General features: G+C 42.5%; 1 protein-coding gene across 1 annotated transcript in view; it reads left to right on the plus strand.

The window, feature by feature from the left end:
* Nucleotides 1–20,432, plus strand: part of POU6F1 (POU class 6 homeobox 1) — a 143,985-nt gene that overhangs the window by 5,508 nt on the left and 118,045 nt on the right. The window contains exon 2 of the mRNA XM_030198283.1: nt 3,543–3,642. The gene's annotated coding sequence lies outside the window, so the exon portion shown is untranslated. The remainder of the gene's footprint in view (nt 1–3,542; nt 3,643–20,432) is intronic.

Below are 20,432 nucleotides of genomic sequence, written 5' to 3' on the forward strand. Positions count from 1 at the left end.
TTTTTTTTTTTTTGGGGGGGCGGGGAGAAATAAATCCTTCAAGAGTCCAGGGGGCCACCACTCACAGTGCAGGTTTTGTAATCTACATTTGCTTGACTGCTGGAAAGCAGCATGGGTTGCCGCTTTGCTTGACAGAGAGATGCATTTGGAAGAGCAAATGAACAGCGAAGAGCAGGATTTCATAACATAATTTGAAAAGCTATCTTGATTCATTGACTCCCTTTCTGTTAAAATAATGGTTTTCCTTTTTGTTCCTTTCATGGGCTGTTTAGTAATACAACCCTTTCATGCCTGGATAAGCATGAGATGGGTTACAGTAAGTAAAATATAAAGTTTTGTAGGGAAGTCAGGGCTAAGACCACTCTTCACTCTCCTTTACTTAATAAGAGCCTGATGCACAAAACTTATCATACTTGTAAAGTTTACTTTACACTGGCTGTAGCTGGTCTAAAGGAAATGTTATCTAGCGCCTAATGCACAAAGGGGTTCTGGGTGGCTTTAACTGTTCACCATAGCAGCTACTGATAATCCAATGCAAATGTATTACAACAAGCTCATTATTATTGAAATTAGCATTCCGTGCAGTGCACAGAAAGGAGCACCTACCTTTAACATGCAAAATAAAATCAGGAACTCTATTGTTGATAGAAAAGCTTGCCTCATTCATACAAGAGACATACATACTGCTTATTCATCCTAAATAACCTGTCATGTTTCATGGTTTTAGTAGTTGTCTTTTTTTCTTTATCTTTCATTGTACTATAGGGTTGATGTGCAGCAACAGGCTTGTCGTGCGCCAGTCCAGAACTACTGATGGGCTACCACAGGAGCCTGGTGGTAGTTCCCACCTCAACTGTGCGTCATTTCCAGCGCTACAAAATATTTTCTATTTTGTAGTGCCAGTGCTTACCTGGCGGTAATCAGGCAGTGTGCTGCCTGGTTAGCATGGGAGCCCTTACCACCACCTCAATGGGTGGCGGTAAGTGTTCCCCCACCCCCCAAAAATGGCCACAAAGCAAGTGGTTCACCTACCGCAAGGCCATTTCTTTTCCAGAAAAAAGGCAGCCTTTTATCTGCTGCGGTAAAAGGGGGCCTCAGCGAGCATCAGAAACATGTACTGATGCTAGCGCAGGCCCCCTTTTACCATAGCTTAGTAAAAGGACTCCTGAGTGAATAAAAAAATTTTCAATAAAATTTTAATTTTTTTTTTATTCTGCTTTACCATGAATTGTTCCATAAGTAAGGTAGTAACCAAAGGAAAGCTCTTTTTTGGGTCCAGTCTCCTGATGCTCTGCTTTAAGTGTGGCATGACCATTCTGTGGTCTTGAAGTGACCTTAGTACTCTAGTTGGAGTATAAGGAGTTCCCTCCTTATTGTATTATAGAAAGTGCTTAATATTGGCATAAAGGGGGTTTTTCTGAGTGTGATAATGGAATCTGGGGCCAGTAGTATATGAGTGGCTTAGGCTTCAGCATGTGATTTTTTTTCTTCTTTATTTAGATAGATTTATTTGTTTATTTATTTTTAATAGAAGAAAAGAAATTTATCCTCTGGGCTAATGGTTTCTATCTATAGGAAAACTTAAAGGGAGAAGAAGAATCCTCACGTGCAACAAAAGCAATGGACAAAAAAGTGAGGACAGCTCAAAGAGGATATCTGGAAGTCTTTAATGTGGATAGCTTAAAAACGACCCGACATGGCTGTGTTTCGGCACCAAGGCCTGCATCAGGGGTCAAATAAATCTCTTGTGTGGCTGGTGGCTTAACCAAGAGAGATATATATAGCTATATGGCTTCCTTGAATTGAGAAACAAAAAAAAAACTCAGCTGTAGATCGCCGCAGCTGCAAAACTCGTCAATGATGTCAATAGTGTAAAACTATCTGTGTTCAATTCTGGTCGCCGCATCTCAAGAAAGATATAGTGGAATTGGAAAAGGTGCAGCAAAGGGCAACTAAAATGATAGCGGGGATGGGACGACTTCCCTATGAAGAAAGACTAAGGAGGCTAGGGCTTTTCAGCTTGGAGAAGAGACGGCTGAGGGGAGACAAGGTAGAGGTATATAAAATAATGAGTGGAGTGGAACAGGTGGATGTGAAGCGTCTGTTCACGCTCTCCAAAAATACTAGGACTAGGGGGCATGCGATGAAACTACAGTGTAGTAAATTTAAAACAAATCGGAGAAATATTTTCTTCACCCAACGCGTAATTAAACTCTGGAATTCGTTGCCGGAGAATGTGGTGAAGGCGGTTAGCTTGGCAGAGTTTAAAAAGGGGTTAAACGGTTTCCTAAAGAACAAGTCCATAAACCGCTACTAAATGGACTTGGGAAAAATCCACAATTCCAGGAATAACATGTATAGAATGTTTGTACGTTGGGAAGCTCGCCAGGTGCCCTTGGCCTGGATTGGCCGCTGTCATGGACAGGATGCTGGGCTCGATGGACCCTTGGTCTTTTCCCAGTGTGGCATTACTTATGTACTTATAACATATAGGTCGAAGAAGGAAGAAGCAGCACTGCCTCAGCCCACCTGAAATAGGTGGAACAGAGGAAGAAGAGAGTGAAATTGGACTGACTGCCTGTTCATGAAGGATGAACAGGTGGTGTCAGCCCAGATGGAGGAAGAGAGTGTGTGGATCTAGCTTAGAGTAGGGAGGAAAAGTGGGTGGGTCAGAACTAGGGGATTGAAAAAATTGAGGGAACAGGCTGGGCTGGACCTCACTGCTTTATGATGTATTAATCAGTAGTTCTGCATCTGTTATAAAATACACATTTTACAGTTTCTTTTCTGTATTGCAGTTTAGCTTCATTCATTTAGTAAAGGTAGTGAGCTTTTGAGAAATGTGATTTTAGAAAGGTTAGGTGCCACTTACACCTGTAGAAAGCTGATTTGCTCGTGCAAATTGGGATATTCATAATAGGCAGTGATTTAAGAAATGGTACCACTTATATATGGAAGTGAAAGTGTGCTGAAGCTGAATGTTCTGGCCGTGGTTTGGAAAGACCTTCAAAATATACATATATTTCATATTTTTATTAAACAAACAACACATTAAATAGCCGTGAACATCCATTTTACACCAGTTTCCCTTCTCTGGTCTCTCAGTTCTCTAGGAGAGCCCCTAACAAACATGCTGTAGGGTTCCCCTCAAGGGTCAGGCCTGTGATATTTGAGATGATATTTCAAATTCTCTGTCCTCTATGAATTCTAGGACATTGCCATCAAATACGAAAAAGCTGCTTCTTCCTCACACCCCATCCAGTAGCCAATATTTTGCTCAATCTGCATAGTGTCAAATATCATAGATTTTTATAGTTATTTTTTTTTAGTGCGGTTGATTACCTCTACCTTTGTCATAAATTTCTTCACATTGCCTTTCCCAGGTCCACGTCAAATGCTGTCATTTAGGGAAACTTTTTAAATGAATAATTTCTCAGGATGTTCTAAATTTTTACTGTAGTCTTCCAAGACTCTTTCTCTGCTAGTTGTTCAAATAGGGTGTAACCTACCTTTACATACTATATTACATTTTTTTCCTACAGGTAACATTGGACCTGCATTACCTGGAAGAAATCCTCATCCTTCAGATGGAAACCTGTCTGTAGTTCCCTAAAGGAAAGTTACCCTTTCCTTGCCACAAAGGTAATAAATTCCAGCTCTTCGCAATGTCTTAAGGTCCTTCCTGTCCTACCTGGAAATAATTCTATGTTAAACCTTATCAGCTTTAGTAATAAGAAGTCTCATCTAAGATTACCCCCTTTTTCTATTTGTCATCATAGGTGAAACACCTTTAGAAATAGATCCTCCATCTTATGTAGTGCACTTGTTCCTCACTGCAGTCATGGCAGATGTTAAATAGGTAGTTCCCTCAAATATTGCTGCTCTGTCTCTATCCCTCTTGTACTACCCCTTCTTTTTGCCAGAGTAATATATTCTTCAGTTGGGCTGTTCCTGCTTCTTTCCTCTGAACATAGGAGCCAACCCTGTGAGTGCTTGAGCACCCTGATATTGAGCAAGGGGTAATTTGTGTTGGGTTTAGCATCCCCAGTCATTTTGAAAAGTTGGCTCCTATGCCTCTGAACATGTTCCTCACTATCCTACAGGGCCTTCATATAAATTGAGATAACTTCCTCTACATTCTCTCAAAAATCTGATTAGATATACCAATGGACAATACCTGGAAGATATATTTCAGCCTGTGTAAGAGATTCATCTTTATTGTGTCTATTCCCCCAAAGCCACCAGAAGCCTTCCTGCCCTTTGTCTAAATCCTCAAAGATTTCTTTGAAATAAAGGTAGATAGTTATGATCAAGTATTTTTAAACTGTCTTTTCAGGATCTTGGCCCCTGGATACTTAATATTTTCCTGTGCCCACTTAAAGGGAACATCATCCTGCATATTTTCCTTAAGTGAACTGGAAAAATTAATATTTAGTGCCCAAATTTGCCCATGTTCATTTTAAATCCTGATATCTAACCACAGTCTTGAAGTTCTCTCAGCAACGCTGGCATCATTAAGTGAGGTTTAATAACCTGGGCAGCACAATTTTACATAGATATGTCTTATAGGCAGGATAATAAATGTTGATTGAGGCCATTATTGAGGCCATTATTTTAGAAGAGCGGGTCTTCATATGTAGATGCAATGTAAAATCTGTGTACTCCACCCCCAGGGATAGACATATATATATACTACTACTATTTAACATTTCTAGAGCGCTACAAAGTAGGTATTCTCTGCAGCCTATCTGTGAGATGGAAAATGCTCTCTGAAGCTGCTGCTGCTATAAGTTGTTAGTTTTCTCTCCCTGAAAGAGATCCAAAACACAACCAAGAAGTTCAAACTGTCAGTGGGGAGGGGGAGGGGAGGAAATGGCAGTGCTTGATGAAAAAGAGAGCTCAGTTTGATAGGAGATATAGTATAGGATGTCATTCTGAGGCCAGGCTAAGTCTATATGCCCAAAAACCATCTGGATCATTGTAGAGATCTAAAGGAAAAGGAACCGCTGTAGGTTCTGGCCTTCATGTGTGCAGAAATAACAATATATATATATATATAGACCTGTTATTTTACCAATAACTCATGCTATTTTAGTACAGGCCCCATTTGATGCAGTAAGATCTAGTTACTGATAACTGGGCTTAACAGTTCAATATCATGTAACAGTGGCCACGGTGATAACGTCCCCCTAAATGTGTGGAAGATACATGTATATCTTTTGCAAAATAAGGCAACATAAACTTGCAAAGAGGCAATGTAGCCAAGCAGGGGTAAAGACATATAACTTGTTGCAAAATTAAGATACATCTCTATCCTGAGTCTGTGCACAGTTTGTGTGTCTAAACTCCAAAGGGCATAGTCGGTGAGGTTCACGTGTGCCTGTTCCTGTTTTGAAATACAGGTGTAGAATGACCATTTAAATGGCAGCTGGCCATCACATACATGGACCTTTTTGCAGTGCCTTGTGACCTGGCACCGTAGGCTATGCAGAGCTATGACAACATATTTCTAGTCCCGCACAACACAGCAGCCTCTACTGGACTTCCACATACATAAACAACATGGCTGCCTTGAGGGAGCACAACTTCTCTCAGGTGATGAGTGACCTGGCAGTACTAGTTGTGGGTAAGGAGGCCCACCTCTACTGGCCAAATAGATGATGGCCAGCACACAATACAGTACGGCAAGCCTGTGGAAGAATCCAGATGGCCCTCGCAAGGTAAGCCTTTACCTGTGCATCTGTGGCCCTCACACCTAACCTGCTAACTATCTGTTCACTTATGGATGCCAAGTATGTGGGATGGTACATAGGCAAACATTCAGCACGAGAACCCCTCTCTTCCCCAAAAAAGAGTTAGTGCCTGGGTTGCTCATATTCTGAAACGCAACAGTCCAGAAGTGCTGCACTAGGACACTATGGGGGCAATTCAATAATTGGGTACCTAGAATTAGGCATCTGAAGGACACATGGTAGGAGCACACTTAAATATTAGTGCTTAATTTATATAATTGTCCTGTATATGGCCAGAGCACTAAAGATACATAATTGCATTTAGCAAAAGGGCAAAGCCTGTTTTCCATCGTCTATCGCCACCTAAGGTGCTTTCTGGAACCCAAACACACCCAGCTCTTCCCCCACACCCAAAATACATTATGTTGGCTAATGTACTATCTCGCATGTCCGCATTACTTTTGTACCATATGAGGAACCCCAAAGCCTGCTGTTGCAGTAGGTATAAGTGTGTAGTTATTTTAAATAGTGCAGAATGAAACGTGCTGGTGTGCAGAGCAACATTGACACCAACAAAGAACATGAGGTCTGTCAGAGACAGGAGCAGAAGGGGAACACAGGCCCTCAACACAACACAGCTCTCTTTCTAACAACTAAAACACCACCACTACAATCCATTACCATGCCTAGGGTGAGGAACATCCGCATCTGCTCCGAGGGAGACTGGGAGATGAATGTCCAATAAACATGTCCAAATTCTCACTTCTGTCCTAGATGCCTCAGAGTCGTATGAAACATAGAAGGACTGAAGGCTAGGTCCTGGGCCATCCAGAGGACCCAGCTGGAGTTGCTGCAGAGAATTTCATGTCATCCGGCTGCTTCACAAGATAGATAACAGGAGTGGCTGCATCATCACAACCAAATGGCTGTTGCTCATGTCACATGGATATGAGTAAAACAGGTGGCACTGCACACAGCAACTGAGATGCTGAGGTATCACCTTGGGAGGAGCTTAGTGCTGCAAATCCACCTGCATCTGATGCAGTGTACAGTGGTCACCGCAAGCACATGTATGCCTTACTCGTGCAGTCAGTCTGTAAGGGTCCACCTGCCGCAGCCATTGCAGTGACTCCTAACAGAGCGTGCCTAGCTATGTGTTATCCCATGTCAGTGCTGCAACATTTGATGCTCTGTGTAAGGTGACACTCAAGGTGCATGGCCACACTATGCAGCTTGCCCACAGACCCCCTCAGTTTTCACCCCATGTCCACAAATAATGCACTGGAGTGGCCTATGTGGAAACTATACGCACAACCACGTGAAAGAAGACACACAGTGCACACACAGGATGACACACAGCCTTATCTTTACTCTCCATCACTCACTTACAGCACATAGCTGGAAACAGACCCACCTGTATAATGCCTACTAGTGACCACATATCCACCCAGCTAAATATATGTATCCATAGACCTTACACGAATTTGTGCTTCCTCAAAGTACTTGCACATACAGTGGGCTATCATCTACTGCAGCACTTTATTCTCGGATCCTGCTGTGAGTGTCATGATACAGCCCTAAAATGTCCTTTTCAACATAGCTATAAGTGCTACAGGGAGGCATGCATTTGACATCAGATCCAAATGTGTAGCCACTGCCATGCCAGCACTGTAAGTAAGTAATAGAACCTGTACACTGTTTCTGAACTGTCACCGGATAGGCCCTGCATACAAAGGAGCACAGAGGCAAAATCTCCACACCCAGTCATGGAATACCGGTGCCCATATCCAGGAAGGCCAAACTCGTGTAATACACTGTGTCTATCCCCAGAAAATGCCTCTAAGTTACCTTGGGTGGCTGTTTGCACCACATTAAGGATCTTCACAGCAACATCCATTATGTGACTGTGTGTGTGTGTGTGTGTGTGTGTGTGTGTGCGTGTGTGTGTGACATGATGCTTGTCTTGCTACATTGCCATATTCTACTGCCCCCTTCCTATCCTAATGGAATTCTGCTTCCCTTTTCTATCTCTTGTTTGTGTTTTTTTTTCCTTTTTTTTTTTAAATGCAATTATACTTATAAACTGCTCAGATAAATTTTGATGGGCAGTATATCAAATAATAAAGAAACTTGAAGTGGTGCAGCAGAATTTTGAACAGATGGAAGGGGAGAGAGATGTCTTTGTGGGAGACCTATGAGAAGCAAGTTACAGTAGTCTTAAGTGTGAGGTGATGAGAGAGTGGATAAGGGTTTTGGTAGTGTGCTCAGAAAGGAAGGGACGAATCTTGGTGATATTACAGAGAAAGAAACAACAAGTTTTAGCAGTAGGTTGGATATGTGCAAAGAAAGAGAAGAATCAAAGATGATTCCAAAGTTATGAGTTGATGAGACAGGGAAGGTATGTGTTATCTACAGAGATAGAGAAAGGAGAGTTGGGTTTAGAAGGAAAGATAAGAAGCTCAGTCTTGGTCAGGTTTAATTTCAGATGTTTGTGAGACATCCAGGCACCAATGTCAGACAGGCAGGTTGAGACTTGGGCCTGGATTTCTGCTGAAATTTCTGGTGTGGATAGGTAGATCTGGGAGTCATCCGCATAAAGGTATACTGAAAACCACGGGAAGAAATCGGAGCACCAAGGGAATAAATGTAGATGGAGAAAAGAAGAGTCCCAAGACAGAGCCCTGAGGTACACCATCTGATAGTGGTATAGAAGTGGAGGAGGAGGATCCACCAGAGCATACACTAAAAGTGCGATGGGAGAGAGAAGAAGAAAACAAAAAAAGAACAGAGCCCCTAAATGCAAGTGAGGACAGCGTATCAAGGAGTAGGTGGTGATCAACAGTGTCAAAAGCAGCAGATAGATCAAGAAGGATGAGGATAGAATAGAGACCTTTGGATCTAGCCAGGAATAGGTCAGGTCTGTGTAAGTTGAATGTAGAGGGCAGAAGCCAGATTGAAGTCGATCAAGAGTAGCTTGAGATGAAAGAAAGTCAAGACAATGGCGGTGAATAACATGTTCAAGTAGCTTGCATAAGAAAGGGAGATGGAGAGATAGTTGGAAGGGCAGGTAGGGTCCAATGAAGGCTTTTTGAGGAGTGGTGTAACTACGGCATGTTTGAAGGCATCAGGAACAGTTGCAGTGGAAAGTGAAAGATTGAGAATATGACAGGTAGAAGGGATGACAGTAGGAGCAATGGTGCTGAGTAGATGGGTAGGAATAGGATTAGAGGAAAAGGTAGTCAGTTTGGAGGAGGAAAGAAAATGTGCAGTTTCCCTTCTGTGATTTCAGAAAAGGAAGAAAAGGAGGCAGGGTTTGAAAGAGGGTTGACAGAATGGACTGGGGGAAGGAGAGGTGAAGATGACTTGGTTGAGAACTCAAGGTTAATCTTATGAACCTTGTCATGAAAATGCTCATCCATAGTCAGGGGAGAAAATGAAGTGAAGTGGGGATTGGAAGTGAAGACTCCTTGAGGAGAGAGTTCAGAGATGTTGGGGATTTGAGCCAAGAAAGTTTGTTATTTTTAAAGTGGATGTAGTTGTCCTGTTTGGCAAGTGAAAGAGCAGACTGGAAGGAGGTCAGCAAGAATTTGAAATGTATGAAGTCAGCTTGGGCATAGGAGTTCAGCCAAAGGTGTTCAGCAGCTCAGGCACAGGAATGTAGGTAGCAGATTCTAGAGATAAGCCAAGGCTGGGGTTTTGGTATGCCTTACAGAATGGGGAATGAGAGGAGCTAGAATATCCAGTGCAGAGAGAATAGTATTATAGGAAGAGACAGCCTCGTTGACAGATTTGGATAACATAGTGATTGAGAAGAGGGATTAAACACTGGTAGAGAGAGTGCAAAAGTTAATAGCCTGAAGATTCCTAAATGTATTGGTGGAGATTGGACAAGACTGGGGGAAAGGGAGTTTAAATGTGAAAGTTATTAGATGATGGTCAGAGAGGGGAAGAGCTGAGGCACAGAAACTGGAGAAGTTGGAGAAGAAGATAAGATCAAGACAGTGGCCATTCTGGTGAGTAGGGGTAGTGGAGCACTGCTGAAGATTGAAAGAGGATGTTAAAAAGCAAGAAACTGGGGGGGGGGCGTGTCAACATGGCGCCGTGAGCGGTTGTGTAAGAAGCGAACTCCTGCCTTCTCTTGCTGAAATATAACTTTTTTCCTAGCATGCCACATACGAAACGCAAGGGGACGATCCGAGGGGGTCCCTTACCTTCAGGAGCATCTACCCCGGTGGGATAGGGCTTGGAATGCTTCTTCCCCGCAATTTCTTGAGGAGGCGGAGCGGAGTCCTTGACATGTGGTGCCGATGAAGCGGTTCCCCCGCCGGATGTGGAGACGTCTCTTTCCCCGCCAAGCTCTACGGCACCTCCGTGCCCTGCAACTAATGCAAGTCGCGTGGGGTCTACTTCGGAGCCCGGAAGGGGTGAATTGGAAGGGCCCAGAAGGGAACTCGACTATGCGAGGATATCAGATGTTGCTGGACAAAAAAACGTAGGTGAATCTGGACAGAATTTGGCTGAAATTACTTGATATGGAGAGAACCTTAAGGCAGTCTTCAGAAGAGGTAAAATCTTTAAATGTATATGTACAAGCAGTGAAGAACTCTTTGGATGTGGTAAAACAAGATTTTTCTACAAACATTGAGGCCTTATAGAGAGAGACTAAGCAAATAGAAGAATTTAAAGTGGCTGTGATTAAAGATAATGTGGACATAAGAAGGAAAATAGAACAAATGGAGAACTTTAATAGGAGATTGAATCTCCGCATATTGAATTTTCCTAGATTGGTGGGTGTATCTCCAAAGGATATGTTTGTCAGATTTTTGAGAGAAAATTTGAAATGTCCCCAGGAAGTAGTTCCTCCATTGAATAAGATTTATTACATACCCAGTACTATGAAAAAAATAGAGGGAGAAAGATCAACTGATTTACAGAACATCACAGCCATTCTGGAACAATCTATGGAAGAAGCTTCTGAAAGAGGGACGTTGATAGCCTCATTTGTTTTCCAACAGGATTTAAATTCAATAATGAGGTTGTATTTTAAATCAACTAACCGTATATTTGTAGGTCAGAAAATTTGGCTTTATCCAGACGTGACAAAGATCACTCAGGAAAAAGGAAAATATTTATTTCTATGAGGTCAAAAGTTGTGGAATTGGGAGGGTCTTTTCTTCTAGCATACCCCTGTAAATGTGTCATAAGGTTAAATCAAATGAAATATGTATATTATGTACCTGATCAGCTTAAGACTTTTCTAGAAGGTAAACAACGTTAGAGTTTAAATGTAAGAGAATGACGACGCTGTAAGTTTCTTTTGTAATTTTGTTTTCTGAATTTAGTCAGCACGTCGCAAATTCCTACCCCCCACTTGCATCATTTTGAGGTCTAAGGAAGCCAAATTAAGTTAATGTGCCTATGAGAGAATAAGAAATCTCAATAATAATAGTTATTACACTTTATGGCAGTATTAAGCTTGACAGTATTTGATGTAACTGTTTAAGTATATAAAACTAATAAAAATTATATAAACCAAAAAGCAAGAAACTGAGAGGCATAAGAGTCAGAGGGATCATTAGCATGAATGTTAAAATCTCTAAGAAGGAGATGAAGGTTTGAGAAAGAAGGAAAGCCAGGAGTCAAAGTCAGTGAGAAAGGAGGAAAGGGACTTATCAGGGGTCGATAAATGACTGGTGCTCGGAGAGGTAGAGGAGTGAATAGACGAATGGAATGGACTTCAAAGGAAGAAAAGCAGTGACATTGAGGTGGAAGAAGAGGTTGAAATCTACAAGAGGGTGAGAGCAATAGCCTGACACCACCTCCACGGCCAACCGGGCTAGGTGTATGGGAGAAGAGGTAACCTCCATGACACAAGGCAGCAGCTGAAGGAGAATCTTCAGGGCAATGCCAAGTCTCAATTAGTGCAAGCAGATGGAAAGTATGAGTGATAAAGAGGTCATGAATGTAGGAAAGCTTGTTGGAGATAGAGCTGGCATTCTATATAGCATATGAGAAAGGCAGTGATGAAGGGGAAAGGAGAGGAACAGAAATTAGATTGGAGACATTGTGGTGTGACCTGCATGAGTAGGGTGAGAGCTGATTTGGAGGACTAGGATTGGGATTGATATTCCCAGCAGAGAGCAGAAGAAGGTGCAAGAGAGTACAGAGAACAGTAGGAGAGGCATGATGACAGCGATGAAGATGAGATGCCCTCAGACAGAATGGAGATGGGTTAATTAAGGTAAGAAAATGTTGAAGCTTGAGAGCTGAGAAGAAGGGAGAGGACAAAAGGGATGGTGAGATGATGAAAGAAGAAGATGGGCAATGTGGTCCTGAGGTATACAATGGTTTCAGATGGAAAAAGAGATTGGGAAGGGACAGTATGAAGAACAGAAATTGTACTGGAGTCATTGGGAATAGGAGAAAGAAAATAAAAATCTGTAGAGAGAAAATGTTTTGCCTGCCATGCGGCATGTGGCAACTGGAGCAGAAACCCTAGGTGGACCTGGGAGTCATCCCAGAAAATACTGGAAGGAATATTCAGATGGCTGCAAGTCCTCCACAGCACCTGGTAAGTGGCCAGAGGGAGCACAGGGCACCTGGAGTGGAAGCCCTGGGTGGATCGAGATAGACCTGGGAGTTACCCCGGAGAATGCTGGGAGGAATATGCAGATGGACTGCAGGTCCTCCACAGCATGTGGTAAGAGACCAGAGGAAGCACTGGGCACCTGGAGCAGAAGCCGTGGGTGGACATTGGAGTCACCCCAGAGAACGCTGGGAGGAACATGCAAGTCCTCCACAGCACCTGATAGGTCTTCCCATATTACCACATTTATGTATTTTTGTGCAATTTTGGGGTTGGGACACATATAAAGCTTCCAGCTGAATCCATACTTGCAGAACAGGTTTGATCCAGTCCTGGGTTTACCCTGTGCATGGAGGGACTTATAGTTCTGATTTTCCCATAGCAATCCCTAAGATAAGCAAGACTACAATCCCAGCATGCACTGGTGTAAACCCAGGCCTGGATCAACCCTGTCCTGAGAATCTGGATCCACTTAGCAGCCTTAGACATATATGTTTATCTGTACACTGAATTTTAAAGAGTTTTCTGGGTTGATTTTAGAACAGACATATGTGCAGCTACACAGAGAAGCATGGCATAAAATCATCATACCTTGACCTGAAAGGCCAATATTTGTACAGCAGAAGTAGGTGTCATCTTGCAAGAGGTGCTCAAACATCACAGGACCCCCTTGAACCAGGCTGGTCAGCATATAAGCTCTAGGTTGGGATCTGCCACAAGGTCAGTTCCATCTTCCATTGCAATAGAGATGTGGAAGATATGAAAACCCGAACCCAAGAAAGAAACACCAACTAATACAAATAGGATACACTAACGCCAGATCTATAATCAGAAAAACCACATTGATAACCGACTGGATAACAGCAGATCACCTTGACCTCCTCATCAATGAAACCTGGATACATGACTCTAAAGACCCAATAATCCTAGAGCTTTGTCCACCAGGATAGAAAATCACTCATTGGACGAGAGAAGGAAAAAGAGGCGGAGGGATAGCTATAATCTATAAATCCCAATTTACAATTACAACTATAGCCGAATCGATCCTCCCTCAACTCAAAATAGCCTCAGTCAGAGTTACACACCCGAACTTGCATGATCAATTAAATATAATCCTATTTTACAGACCCCCGGCTAAGTGGCAAGAAGCACAGATATACTTCATGGACTTCATATCAAATACTTGTCTATCATCCCAGAATATCATCATAGCAGGAGACATTAACCTCCATCTTGAGGACACCAACTCAAACAACGTACACGAATGCAAGGAATTCCTCCAACTTTGGGAGTTCCACTGGCCTAACATGCAGCCCACCCACAAACATGGACACACACTGGACATCATAACTCACAAATTTTCATCAGACACGAACCTCACAATCAAGGACACGAAATGGACAATCACACCATGGTCAGATCACTACAAAGCAAATACTTCCCTCCTCTGGAAAACAAAAGAGAAACAACAAAAACAGGAAAAAAGAACCTTCACAACGAGAAGTAAAATAGACCCTTTAACATTTTGGCAACAAATATATACTGCCGAATGGACAACAACCACAGAATCACCCCAATTCTTACAAGAATGGGATAACAGATGCAGAACAGTCCTAGACAATATAGCCCCGCTCCAAACCAGAACCTCGCATAGGATTAGCTGAATCCCATGGTTCAACGAAGAACTGAAAGAACTAAAAACACAGGTCAGAAGACTAGAAAGAGCATGGAGCAAAAAAAAAAGATGAACACACACTTAAAGAATGGAAACAGTTACAAAGAAAATACAAATACAGCATCAGACATACCAAAAGAACGTATTTCAAAACCATAATAGGACCAGATTACAAGGACACACACAAACTCTTTTCACTCGTAAACAATCTCCTAAACACCACACGGGTCACCTCGAACAACACAGACACCCCATCGGCATCCAACCTAGCAAAATATTTCAATGAAAAAATCACAAAGCTCCGACGCATGATACCAAGCAACACCATTGAATATTCAAGCATCCTTGAATGCTTAGATCCAATACCCGGGGAATACCCAGCTGATTGATCATGGACCAACTTTGACTTAATTTCAGTAGATGAACTCACACACTGGCTCAATAAATATGCCAAATCTCAGTGCAAACTCGACATTTGCCCTACCAGCCTAATAAGAGCTGCACCCAAACAATTTAAAAAAGACCTCACGAACCAAGTAAACTATAGATTCCTACATGGTCTCTTCCCCACGGAAAATGGAAACATACTACTCACTCCGTTGCCAAAAGATGCCAAGAAAAGCACAATGGACTTAACCAACTACCGACCAGTTGCCTCTATCCCACTCACTACAAAGTTGATGGAAGGCATAGTGACGAAGCAGCTCACGGATTATCTGACCAAACACTCAATTCTACACGAGTCACAGTCAGGATTCCAATCAAATCATAGCACCGAAACCGTACTAGTATCCGCGATGAACTCCTTCAAAAAAACAATTGCAACCGGCAAGAACATACTCATATTACAATTCGACATGTCTAGTACCTTCGACATGGTGGATCATGGAATACTATTACACATACTAGAATACTTCGGAATTGGAGGCCCAGTTCTCAAATGGTTTAAAAGATTCCTCACCACTAGATCCTACCAAGTTATAACGAATACTGCTAGATCACCGCCTTGGACACCGGAATGTGGAGTCCCTCAAGGATCCCCCCTTTCACCTACAATCTTTAACCTAATGATGATACCACTAGCCAAACTCTTGGCCAATCAAAACCTTAACCCCTACATATATGCCGATGACGTCACAATCTACATCCCGTTTAAGAGTGACTTAAACGAAATAACCAACGAGATCAGCCAGAGCTTCCAGATCATGCACTCATGGGCGGACTCATTCCGGTTAAAGCTCAACGCAGAAAAAACCCAATGCCTAGTTCTGACCTCCCAATACAACACAAATAACTACTCCACTATAACCACACCTTACTGCACACTTCCTATCTCAGAAAACCTGAAAATTCTTGGAGTCACCATCGATCGAAACCTCACACTCAATACCCACATGAAGAACACAACGAAAAAAATGTTCCAATTGATGTGGAAACTCAAAAGAATTAAACCTTTTTTCCCAAGAAACGTCTTCCGCACCCTGGTACAGTCACTAGTAATAAGCCACTTGGACTACTGCAACGCTCTGTACGCAGGCTGTAAAGAACAGACCATTAAAAAACCCCAAACAACCCAAAACACGGCAGCCAGACTCATCTTTGGAAAACCTAAATATGAAAGTGCGAAGCCCCTAAGAGAGAAACTACATTGGCTTCCGCTCAAGGAACGTATTGAGTTCAAGATCTGCACAACTGTGCACAAGATCATTCACGCAGACGCCCCACTCTATATGCTAAACCTAGTGGACCTACCGCCCAGAAACGCCAAAAGATCGGCCCGCAAATTCCTCAATCTGAATTTCCCCAGCTGCAAAGGAGTGAAATACAAACAGGCTTATGCTACAACCTTTGCATACAAAAGCACAGTTTTGGAATGCGTTACCCAAGGCCCTGAAAACCATGAACAATCTAACCAGCTTCCGCAAAGCTTTGAAAACACACCTCTAACAAAGCTTACAAAAGTCACCCTCAATGATACAAATCATCCCCCAAACCACCCAAGCACACCTAAAACACTACTCACACAACCTTTCCAACATCCCGCCCATCTAAATTCTCTTTATCTCAGCTTATGATCAACTGTATTTAAATCATGTACTGACTTATCCATAACCTTACTCTGAAGCCACATTGAGCCTGCAAAAGGTGGATAATGTGGGGTCAAATGCAATAAATAAATAAAATAAAAAGCAAAGGGACAGAGCTCAAGTACAATCCTAAGAGGAAGGTGAACTGATAGATCCCAGCCTGGCCAGGGAGACACATTGACAGAGCAGGAAAGGCAGATCCTACAAACAGCATTTATCTTCAAAAAGCGATCCTGATAGGTCCCGTTTCACCTACGGCTTTGTCAGGGGATCTTAATGTGCTGAATCTTGTGTTTTTGAATTCAGCACGTTAAGATCCCCTGACGAAGCCGTAGGTGAAACAGGACCCATGGTTTTCCCGCATTTAAGTATTTGTCACATCTATTGCTATGTCAACATATGAAAAATGTTTAAAATGTTGAAAAACGCTTGTTGGATTACATACACACTGATTTTTGATAACCAGGATGTTTTTGACCAATGATTGAATTCGGTTCCTTTGAGCAGTGGCTGGCCCTGTAAACAGCGGAGGTGAATGTGCTATTTTGCTACAGATCTCTGAGGCAGTTTTAATTGCCACAAAGGGCTGCACTTAGCACCAATTCTATAATGGCTTAAGGGTGCTCATAAACTGTTACAGAATACTTGCAAAAGGCCGCATCTGTGTGCCAAAAGTTAGTCATGTCTACTAATGACAGATCAATGGCTGGTATAAGTGGGTGTGCCTACGTGTACCATGCAGAACTCACAACTAATAGTATTCTATAACACCCGTGACATACCCATGCTTTGTCCATGTGTACACCCCCCCTGACAGTTATGTGCTAAGCGATTTTGGTGCACTGTTTATAGACTAGTGCCTAGCACTTAAGAGTGTAACTGCCAAATATTAAATATGAAATATGAAAATGCAAAACCCTTAAGAGAGAAGCTCCACTGGCTCCCACTTAGGGAGCGCATTACGTTCAAGATCTGCACGATTGTACACAAAATAATTCACGCAGACGCCCCAATCTACATTCTAAACCTTTTAGACTTACCTCCAAGAAACGCCACAAGAGCAACCCGCAAATTCCTCGACCTGCACTTCCCCAGTTGTAAAGGACTAAAGTACAAGCAGATGCACGATACTACATTCTTGTACTTGGGCACGAAACTGTGGAATGCATTGCCTCCAGACCTGAGAACAATCAACGAAACAACTATTTTTCACAGATCTCTGAAGACATATCTCTTCAACAAGGCATACAATGAGAACTAACAGTCACATAATCCACCCGACAACCCCACTCCGTCAAGATAGCTCACCGACTATAACTACCTAATCACCCTTTTCCTTCTTCCTTCTACCCTTACTTAACCTCGGCACAATATTAAATGTATCTGTCACCCTGCAATGACTTTTTTAACAAAACTATGTAAGCCACATGAACCTGCAATGACTATGTTAACAAAACTATGTAAGCCACATTGAGCCTGCAAATAGGTGGGATAATGTGGGATACAAATGCAATAAATAATAAATAAAATTAATGTGCTAATCACATGTATAAGAGCTCTAGCCTATAAATAGGTATCGGTACCTACATTAGGAGTCAGTCTTATAAATTGTGTTTCACTGTTTGTGAGAACAGCAAGGCCTTCAGTCATCTAAAAAGATGATTGTTCTAAGTTCAGTTGGCAAAGAATTTCATAACAAGAGGACAGTGACTGAAAGAACTGTGATCACACAGTAGCTCTCTGAAAAAACTGTCCTTACTCTTATGCGATGAAATGGGTGGGCCAATGAGGCCACGGCCCTATCTTTTTGCCCCACATGGCATCAGCAAGCAAACTAGAGAGCTTGGGGGGGTGGGGGAGCAGGAATGGAGGTGGGCTTGTTTGGCCCACCCAACCAGAAAGGTGTTCCATCACTTCTGTTACTGATAGTACATCAGAGTGGTGTTGCTGTGAAGAATAAAATAAATCAAAGTATGCAAAACAAGTAAAGATCTCAAATAATATGATGGCAAATCACATAGGGCTTTAGACACTACCAACAGATGATTGTACCCGATCCAGTAATCAATTCACAACTACCTATGAAGAAAGACTAAGGAGGCTAGGGCTTTTCAGCTTGGAGAAGAGACGGCTGAGGGGAGACATGATAGAGGTATATAAATAATGAGTGGAGTGGAACAGGTGGATGTGAAGGTCTGTTCACGCTTTCCAAAAATACTAGGACTAGGGGGCATGCGATTGAAACTACAGTGTGTAGTAAATTTAAAACAAATCGGAGGAAAATGTTTTCTTCACCCAACACATAATTAAACTCTGGAATTCGTTGCTGGAGAATGTGGTGAAGGCAGTTAGCTTGGCAGAGTTTAAAAAGGGGTTAGACGGTTTCCTAAAGAACAAGTCCATAAATCACTACTAAATGGACTTGGGAAAAACCACAATTCCAGGAATAACATGTATAGAATGTTTGTACATTTGGGAAGCTCGCCAGGTGCCCTTGGCCTGGATTGGCTGCTGTCGTGGACAGGATGCTGGGCTCGATGGACCCTTGGTCTTTTCCCAGTGTGGCATTACTTATGTACTTGAGGATCTATTCCCTTATTTTATCTCCTCTCCCAACTTAATTCAGTCCAGTCATTGCAGCAGCAGTCCTCAACTGGAGGGCCACACACCAGGGCTTCTGCTGAAACCCTGCAGTTATGGGCCCTGAGGCCAACCACTAGGTTTTAGCCTTGTGTAATAAATATTTGTCCCTCTCTCTTGTGAATGCTGCCTTTGTGGCATCTCCAGATAGCCCTGGTAACGTAAGACAGGAGCTTCCAGGTGCCTCTCCATGGCAGTGTGTAAAACTGCTAGAATTGGCCTACCATCTGTTCTTTTGATGAGACTTGGATGAAACATTGCTGGGAATAGCACATGTCTTGAAATGCAGTCTTTTCACATCTTGAACATGCCTGAGGAATAAATAACTTCTGCAGAGTTTACCTCATGTGGCATGAAACTCCCAAAATGTTTGGTGGCATTCAAACTTGTGTTACAATTTAGGTTTAGACAGACCATGAGTTTCTACAGCCATATTCATCAATGTTTGCAATGGAACAGGGTGAGGGGGGTGGGGTGGGGTGGGGTGATGGAGTGTTCATTAAAACTCTAAGGAACTTTCAACAGGAGTGCATTTTATTCATCTCCTTAAGCCATCTGGGCAGGTTGTATCAGATGATGTAAGATCAGATTCTCTCCATAATTAGGCGGCATCCCTAACATTAAAGCTTAATAATAGGGAGCCTTGGGGGATGACTAAATAGTGTGCTGGTGTAATCTCAGTGAAAGCACGCCTTTTATTACATTACGTTCCACATTTACATAGCACCTGTTGGCTGAGCACTGTTACTTTGCACAGACTTGCAGGTGTATGCAGCTTGCAACATGCTTTCCAGTGCTGTCAGATTCTTGTGAAAATCCTGTGTAGCCTTGAGTTAGGCAGAGTGCTTTCATATGCGGGTTCATTAATCTGGTCAGATTTACCCATGCTGGGCCCTTGATGAACATCACATCCCGTGAAATATGAAATGTCAGTCTGGATCAGACCCTCAGGTAGTTCTGTCCTCCAGAGATTTCCCTGGCTTTTGGAGGAAAATGTTAAGGTCCTGGCTTCTTGCCAGCACCTCCTGATTTGGATTTTAGATTTAATTATGTGCCTTTCCAAATCTGAGTTTAAGACATTAAAATCAGATGCAATTGATAGCTCCCTGCCCAAGAAGTCTTACAGTCTACGTTTGGTAACTGTACCATGGAGTTTCATTTATTCCCTTTCTTCACCTCTATGTACCAAATTTGCCAGGTCTCTCGCCTGAGAATGTCTGCAAGCAGAGGAACTCCAATGTGGAAGGCATCCTCACGCTACAGGAATAACTAACTAGGTAGATAGTATGTGGGCTACCAGAGGGAACACCTGTGCTTCACGTCAGGGGTTCTCAACCCAGTCTTTGGGACACACCAAGCCAGTCTGGTTTTCAAGCTATGCACAATGAATATGCATGCAATAAATTTGTATGCACTGCCTTCATTGTAAGCAAATTATTCCATGCATATTCATTATGGGTGTACTGAAAACCTGATTGGGTTGAGAACCCCTACCTTACATGGAGCTTTCCACAGAACCCTACAGCTCTGTAGCAATCTGTGCCATATATGGGTATACATACTGTACATGGATGCATTAGAATATATATATATCCGGGTACATGTAGATGTCCTCAGTTCATTTGCTCTTTCCCCCATCTGTCACAAATGAAATGCATTCTTTTGGTACATGCTAAATACCACCATCTGCATTATCACAGATTGTAAGGGAG

Source organism: Microcaecilia unicolor, chromosome 3 (assembly GCF_901765095.1).
Source record: "Microcaecilia unicolor chromosome 3, aMicUni1.1, whole genome shotgun sequence".
Lineage (NCBI taxonomy): Eukaryota > Metazoa > Chordata > Amphibia > Gymnophiona > Siphonopidae > Microcaecilia > Microcaecilia unicolor.